Source organism: Cervus canadensis, chromosome 11 (assembly GCF_019320065.1).
Source record: "Cervus canadensis isolate Bull #8, Minnesota chromosome 11, ASM1932006v1, whole genome shotgun sequence".
Taxonomy (NCBI): domain Eukaryota; kingdom Metazoa; phylum Chordata; class Mammalia; order Artiodactyla; family Cervidae; genus Cervus; species Cervus canadensis.
Genome location: NC_057396.1, coordinates 17,779,672 through 17,788,331, shown reverse-complemented (window position 1 = coordinate 17,788,331; position 8,660 = coordinate 17,779,672). Strand labels below are relative to the sequence as shown.

General features: G+C 41.8%; 1 protein-coding gene across 2 annotated transcripts in view; it reads left to right on the top strand.

Annotated features, from left to right (window-relative positions):
* The first annotated feature begins 1,000 nt into the window (after positions 1-1,000).
* Positions 1,001-8,660, top strand: part of RDX (radixin) — a 95,900-nt gene continuing 88,240 nt past the window's right edge. For both annotated transcript variants that reach the window (XM_043481043.1, XM_043481041.1), the window contains exon 1: positions 1,001-1,137. The gene's annotated coding sequence lies outside the window, so the exon portion shown is untranslated. The remainder of the gene's footprint in view (positions 1,138-8,660) is intronic.

Below are 8,660 nucleotides of genomic sequence, written 5' to 3'. Positions count from 1 at the left end.
AACAGGGCAAACTAGGCTAATCTGATTTTGTGCACTTGCTATTTCCATACGCAGAGCAAGTTTTGCTCTTTGAATCCTAGAAAATACAAGAGGAATGGGAGTAGATGACGTAACATCGACCGTAAGTCTGTCTAGTCCCGACCACTAAAACGAGTGGGCTAGTCAGACCATGATCAAATGCCTAACTTTCACAAAGTCAAAGATAATCTAGGTTTGGCTGCTCTTTGCGGTCCCACTTCCATCATTTTTCTTTTACTGACTTCTTCCTTGCCTGGATAAAAATTTGCATTCTCGATTGGGTGGGGCCTAAATATTATCCCCGAAAAAGCAAGTTTTTCTGGTTGGGTAAATACTGCCAAAATAAAGTTCTTCATTGCATATATAAATCCTTCTAAGGCAGGCCTTTTTCTCTCTCCCGGTCCAGGATTTTCAAGCTTTCAACAGCCAAGCAACGCGCTCCACTCGGTTGTGTATTCCCTGGGAAAGAATTCCTCCTTGGGGGCGATGGAAACGCCCTCAGTGAATTTTCTGGCACCAGCGGGAGTTTCAAGTTTCCACCGCTCGCGGGGAGGCGGCAGGCCCACTCCCAGCTCTGGGTTTGGGCGGTTCCGCTTCCCCGGGCATCGGGCTTCACTCTAGCCCAGTCCCCCGCACGGAAGGAGTCGCCCACCCCCGTGCTCGGCCCCGTTCCCTCGGGACTGCGGAGCCGCGGCCGGGTCCTGGCGCGTCCCTGCCCCGGACGGAGACCCTCCCTCCCCCGGGCAACGCCCCGGCCGGCGAGTGGCCGCGAGCCCGAGGGGCTGGGCGGGGCTGGGCCGGGGCGGGGCGCGGGCGGCCCGGCGGCGGCCGCCGCAGCGGCGTTGGCGCTCGGGCCGCGGCGCGAGGCCGGCCGGCCGGCAGGGGGAGGCGGGGGGCGCGGGGCGCGGGGCAGCCCCGCCTCTCCCTCGAGGAGCCGCCGGGCAGCCATATTGCGGAGCTGTCTGCGGTGGCGGCGGTGCCTCTCCTCTCCGGTGTCCCGGCGCTCGCTCCACCGCCGCCTCTCTCTGTCTCTCTCCCTCTGCCGCAGCCGCGACGCCCGCCGCCGCCGCGCAGCGCCCCGGCCACTCTCGCGGCGGGAAGGAGCCGCCCGCTCCTGAGGTAAGCCGCCGGCGCGCTCCCTTCCCCCACTGCCGCTCCCGGGCTCCGCCGCAGCCGCTGAGGTGGCGGCGAGAAGTCCGGCGCCCCGTGCTGCCCGGTGGCCTCGCCGCCAGGCCCGCGGCGCCGCTCGTGCTAGCGGTCCGGCCGGCCAGGCCGCTCCCGGGGTCGCGGACGCCGCGAGGCTTGGCCAGCCTCTCGGCCGCGGCCTGAACACGCCGCCACCAGCTGCTCCCCCCCGGGCGCGGGTCCGCCCTCAGCGTCGGCCCCGGGCTCGGTCGGGCTCCCGCCGCTCGGGCGCCGCCCCGGGCTCGGCCTGGCTCGTCCCTTCTAGGCGGTCTTGAGAATTCAGATTTAAGCTTAGGAAAAATGATATTTTTTTTTTGCTGTGGTAGGGAAGGAATTATTACCACTTCTCCCCGGTCTCCGACTTGAGAGTAAAGGTGTTGAATTACTAGAGAGCGTGAGTTCCGCCGTGGCGGCAGAGGGAGGTTGCGTGACGGGGCTCGGGGCGCGAGCTGCCCCCGGCCCCCCGCACCCGCGCGGCGGCCCTGGCGGCTCCGGCCCCGGCTGTACCTGCTGTTGAAGTTGCAGGCGCCCCCCGAGCCCAGTAACTTTCTCCGATTTTGTGTCTTAGATCCCAGTAGACAAGTTGAGTACATTGCAGTATCCTCTTCCTTTAAAGGGTTGTAAACGTAATTGTAAACGTAATTCTCAGGCTAACTTTGAAAGGGGCGGTCGGGGAAGCACTATATTATTTTAGTTTAAATAGAGCACATCACATCCTCACCAGATGTAGCATGGTTCTTTATTCACACCGTGTATTGAGCGTTTTTTTCTTTTTTTAAAATACCATTAAGGAGGGGGTTATTAGCGAGGTTGGAAACGTGTTGAAAGTCAGCTTCTATCAACGATATGTTTTAAAATCTACTTGAGGTTTTTGTCGAAATTTTAATGAGTTCTGTGGCAATAGACAAGCATGGTGCAAATGTAGATACCTAACATAGTAAGCATTTGTTTGATAAACGAGCGCTCGAAAATAGGCATTACAATCTATTGTTACTGAGCATACATTTTTTTTAGAGCACTAAATACTCTTTTATTTGTCGGATGGAGCTCTGAATGAACAATTGCCCCGTTCATTTGCTGGATAAATAATGGCTTAATCCATTTGCCATAACAGCATTATTAGAGTTAAGAAGAGAGACTAATATGCAGGGTTGCATTAAAATTTTTTTCACTATTACATTATTTTCACGTGTGCATTATCTTCCAAAGACTAATAATCCCCTCAAATGTGGTAAAAACGTAAAACATTTCTTTTGAAGTTAGTGGATTGTAATTCATCTGTAAAATGAATTGCACTTTGTTTCTTTTGCTTAATTACTTTTTAAAGATACATAATGGTATTAAACAATTTTTTTTTAGTGAGGGATGAATAGATACACATTGAAATTCTTTACAGTCTATTTAAATGAAACAAAATTTGTGGCTTTTAGGAATGTTGAATTCTTGCCCTTGTGGATTATACATCGTTTTGTTCACTACTGTATTCCCAAGCATGGCAGAGCGTAGGAGAGGCTCAGAACTGAAATTAATTTCAGCATGGGGAAAGTATGTTTAGTCTGTCCTTTGTTTTGGACATTTGCATTAACTGGAAATTAAATTGATATCTTTTTTCTGTGGTGGTGAGAAATGACAGATTGCTGTTCTTTCTCTTTTGCTAACACTCAGTAGTCTCAGAGAACAAGGGTTATTTCTTGATTTTTTGCTTTCTCTATTCCCAGGAGCAGAATTGGATTTTATTATTCATTTTTCTCTTTGGCAGGCGGTTGAAATGAAAGTCTTTGTGTATTTTATCTTAATTTCAGATCTGAATCTTCTAATATAATCTAGTGTAATTTTCTAGTACAGTGAAGTCTGAAATCTTCAGTTAGGATGGGAGTCAAGTTTTTTCATTTATTTTTAACTTAATTCAACTTAACATACATCATTTCAAAATGACAGATTTTAATCAATATTTCCCAAAGACCAAAGCCTAAAAAAGTGTGTCCTGTTAAGACTGTGAGGATGGTTATGTTGGTGAACATACTTGATAAAGAATAGTTAATATAATAGTATGCGATTGGTGTCAATCTGAGAAGTCAGGAAAGTCACCCTTTCTTGGATGGCTTGGACATCCTCCAGACCAGTAGGTCTTCTCAGGACCCTTGGCTTACTGGAGTCAGTGGAACTGGATTGGATTGCTGTAAATTCCACTCTTACAAGGTGATTTTAAACCTCTTGGTGTCAGAAGCCCTTCAGGGAACTTCCCTAACTTCTGAAGCAAGTATATGCTCATCTGTTGAGTGGTAGGTGGCCAGTCTGAACTCAGAGATTTCCTCAATTTCTAGCCTCTTTCAGAGGAATCCTGCTTTACTGTTTATATTAGTTCTTGGTATATTTTTCAATATTCATTTACATTGCACGTATTTTAAACCACTTTACATGATTATAAAATTAATAAATTTTATGACAAAGTTAAAAAAAAACAGATGTTAAAAGTTCTCCCCAACTTCCCAGAACACCCCCAGTCTTGTTTTTCAGAGGTAATTGCTCTTAGCCATTCCTAGTAAATAGAAAATGCCAATATTTATGGAAGGGTAAATATATACTTTATATATATCCCTTATTTGCAATTTTAAAGTCTTTAAAAGTAAGCTTATTTTGTAACAAACAATGAAAGGATGTTTGTTTATTACCATGTTGAGCATTCAGTACTTAATATTTCTTGGATTTTCATCATGTGAAATCAGAATGGAATTTCCTATAAGAAGTGTTTACGTACTGTGTAAATTTTTTTCATGATTGAAGGTGAACTCACTTTGTTTTCTTCCTAGGGTATGGTATATAACTGACACTGGAAAATATCCTTTAAAAAAGGGTTTATGATTTTGGATAGTGAAATGTCCTGATGATAGATACAGGTTTTTACCTGGAAACTGTTTGCAAAGAAAATGTGGTTCATATGATTCCCTTGTTTATTTCTTCTTTCCTTTACATAGTGAATCCAGTCTTTATCTTCTTAGAGGGTTTTTTTCAGGTTAGTATTTGTATAGGTTTTTTTTTCTTTAATATTATTCATTTTTGAGTGCATTGGGCCTTAGTTGCAGCACATGGTGTCTTTGTGCTGCATGAGGGATCTTTCCTTGGTGAGCAGGGGCTTCTGATTGAAGCACTTGGGCTCCAGAGCAAGTGAGCTCTGTAATTGTGACCTGCGGGCCTAGTTGCCCTGTGGCATGTGGGATCCTAGTTCCTTCTCCTTCTTTGGAAGGTGGACTCTTAACTGCTGGACTACCAGGGAAGTCCCTGTATAGGTGTGTTTCTTTGTTTTGTATTTTTGAATAGCCAATATGTATAGAAAATCTTGCACATTCATAGAATTTTAATTTTTTCTCCTATTGCAATATCAGTTACCTTTCAGCAGAATTCTAAAGTACATTTTATAGAGGCTAGTTATATATATCAATAAGGTCATTGGACTTTCTTTTACAATCAGGTGATCTAATATGAACAGAATGATCTAGAAACATTGTTTCTTTTCTGCTTTTCTGCATAATTTACTTATATTTGAAAATAAACAGTTTTAATTCTAGTAAAGTTGATTTATTGCAAAATGACATTCTCTTTACTGTTAAGAAGAGATCAACAAGCTACTTTGTAGACCAAATTCAGCCCACTACCTGTTTTTGTAAATAAAATTTTATTTCAACACATGATAGCTCATTGGTTTACCTGTTGTCTGTGGTTGCTGTTGTGCTACAACAGAGAGTAGTTGCAACAGAGGCTTTGTGGGCCACCAAACCTAAAAGGTTTACTTAACCTGGCCCTTTGCAGAAAAGTTTGCTGACTCCTGCTTTTAGGTATCATTCATACATTTGGACGCTTATAATCACATGCCAGATACTCTTTGCACTTGTTAAGTAAGATAATGAAACCATCATGCTTGAATGGGAATATATTCGTGCCATTTTATATACCATGAAGTGTATTTAAATGCTCTTTGTGTATATAAACTGTAATTCATATTCAGTGTAACAGCATTGTAAGCACAGTTTTTTGTGATGTGAATTCTTTTTGTTTTGTACTAAAAAAAAACTTGTGTTTCTTTAAATTAGCTAATAACCTTTTTATAACCAGAGTAATTTTTTGTAATCAGAAATCCTGGTAGTACTCAGAATGATGTGGGCATGAGTGTAATAGAGGGGACCATTGAAAGGGAGAATGGGGACTTAGGAGATCTCAGCCCCAGTTAATTGAATCCAGTCACGCCTTGACTTTTATCGAGAGTGTGGGATGGACTAAACTTTCATTAGCCATCCTTAGCAGTCTTGATATTTAAGCTGTTTCTAGATTCTAGACTGAAGGAAGCTATAAAATTCTAGTTTGGTTATTAAGCAAAGTTGGCACTCCAAATCTGTGCGTTTTGGAACCTTGACTGAAAATATTCCATGGGGGTGGGGAAGAATTCTGAAAGTTCCAAAAAGTAAAACTTGAATTTGCTACATGCTGGCAAGTATTTACATAGCATTTACATTGTATTTACAATGATTTACATAGCACTTAACATTGTATTTACAGTTATTTACATAGTATTTACATTGTATTAGGTATTATAAGTAATGTAGAGATAATTTAAAGTATGTGGGAGGATGTGTATAGGTTATTTGCAGGTATAGTTTACATGTATATGTGTGCATGCGAAGTCTCTTCAGTTCAGTTCATTCACTCAGGTATGTCCATCTCTGCGACCCCATGGACTGCAGCATGCCAGGCCTCCCTGTCCATCACCAGCTCCCAGAGTTTACTCAAACTTATGTCCATTGAGTTGGTGATGCCATCCAACCATCTCATCCTCTGTTGTCCCCTTCTCCTGCGTTCAATCTTTCCCAGCATCAGGGTTTTTTCCAGTGAGTCAGTTCTTCGCAAAAAGTGGCCAAAGTATTGGAGTTTCAGCTTCAGCATCAGTCTTTCCAGGACTGATTTCCTTCAGGATGGACTGGTTGGATCTCCTTGCAGTCCAAGGGATTCTCAAGAGTCTTCTCCAACACCACAGTTCAAAAGCATCAGTTCTTCAGCACTCAGCTTTCTTTATAGTCCAATCTCACATCCATACATGACTGCTGGAAAAACCATAGCTTTGACTAGATGGACCTCTGGTTGGCAAAGAAATGTCTCTGCTTTTTAATATGCTCTCTAGGTTGGTCTTAACTTTTCTTCCAAGGAGCAAGCTTCTTTTAATTTCATTTTTATTTAATTTTTTAATTTAAATTTTAAAGTCTCTTCAGTTGTGTCCAACTCTTTGCGACCCTATGGATTGTAGCCTGCCAGGCTCCTCTGTCCATAGAATTCTCTAGGCAAGAATACTGGAATGGGTTGCCCTGCCCTCCTCCAGGGGATCTTTCCAACTCAGGGATTGAACCCGAGTCTGTTATGTCTCCTACATTGGTAGGTGGGTTCTTTACCACTAGTACCATCTGGGAAGCCCATATATGTATAAAGATGTACATGTACATGTATTTTGTATAAGGGGCTTGAACATTTTTAGATTTTGGTGTCTGCAGGAGGGTCCTGGAACCAATTCCCTGTGGGTACCAAGAGATGACTGTATACCTAAAGTGCTTACCATTTATATCTAATTACTAAGCAGCATGACAATTAACAAAAGTGAAAAAGTGAAAGTGAAGTCGCTCAGTCATGTCTGACTCTCTGCGACCCCATGGACTGTAGCCTACCAGGTTCCTCCATCCATGGGATTTTCCAGACAAGAATACTGGAGTGGGTTGTCATTTCCTTCTCCAGAAGATCTTCCCAACCCAGGGATTGAACCCCGGTCTCCTGCATTGTAGGTAGATGCTTTACTATCTGAGCCACCAGGGAAGTCTATATGACAATTACAGATATTATTAGATGTGTCAAATTAACTGGCCTTTAAATTTGATTGTCAAATGAGATTATTGAAAGAGTCTTAAGTGGGATGATAAAGGCCTGAATTTGGAAGACCTAGTTAGGGGTTTTTATTTTTCCCCCAGCATTCATGGTTGCTGTTTTTTTTTTTTTTTTTTTTTTCTGTGTGTCTTTTTTTTTTTATGGTTGCTGTTTCTTGTAGCCTTTTGCTTACTAGTTCACTCATCTGAGAGGAAAATAATTGACCTTGATAATAATCAACAGAAGTTCCAGTGAATATTATGTACTTAATTTCATAACATCTGAGGCCCTACTGTGAGCCAGACACCATTCCAGTTTCTCAGAAGGGAGATCGAATATCTCAAAAGTTAGAAACTCACTAGGACTGCCAGGTAACCTTACTGACTGCATGACAAAGTACTGTCTAATTTTAAAGATATTTCAGAAACATACAGACTTTATTCTGCTTTGAAAATTAAGTTACTGTAATAGCTGGTATTTCAAAACATGTGGAGAGGATTCCTCAGGTCAGTTTAAGACGTTTCTTTCCTGTACCTAGGAAACTTACACGAACCTGTCTTTGTTTTCACATTTTTAAACATTTACTATATGAATTTTTGATGTTTCCTTAAGTGTAAAGTGAAGAAATTGGACTGGATTTAGCTTTCTTACCTTTTAACATTTAAAATTAGTTTTTGCAAATGGTACTATGTTGTTTTTCTGCCCTCCTAGGGAACAATACAAATATAATATTTTCTCTTTTTTAAGTTTAAAAAATTCATTTAGAAAAGAACTTAAATTCAGTGTAAAACTTAGCTTTCTGCTTTATGTTTGTTTTAGGTTCTAGAAATTTGCTTTGCATTTCCAGTAATGTGTATATTGCTCAAAATGTTGAGTATTTTATTTCCTTGAACAGAAATCACTTCCTACGTAAGCAAGTACTTAATACCTTATTTAGAACTGCCTGTCTTCCTTACAGAAAATTAGTTTACAAAGGTAATTATATCAATATTAATGTGCACTTACAGCATCTTTAGAAGTAGTCTTTTTGACCTGAAAACAAGAAAAGAGCTTTAACTTCTTGAAATGCTCTGGTCATTGGGATGAGCTTCTCTAGAATGATGTCAGAGGAAGGCAGGATAGGATAGCCAAAAGAGCACAGAGCTTGGACAAAGGACTTCTGACTTTGTCGACTGGCCTTATTACCTTGGGAAGTGACTGATTTGAATCTTCATTCGCTTAGTTAGAAGAACAAGGGATTGTGATTCTTACCTTGGTCAGAAGGAGAAAGGGCAGTTATTAGGAAGATTAGGTAATGTAGGTAAAGTGGCTGAAGAGTGAACTTTCTGCAGATGATTCCATTTACTACCTTTGTCCTTGCTTTTGGCCTTATTTCTTTTTGGAGCTAAAATTCTTGTCCTCTGCTTCTCTTGGAAAGTCATGGCATTATGTAGGTAAAGTACATTATTACTGCTATTAGATTCAGTACTTAACAGAGCTAAAAAATTTAATAAACAGTTCTTTGTATATTTGAGGTTTTAATACTGTAGGTCTGTAAACTTGAATAGAGAGAAAACTTA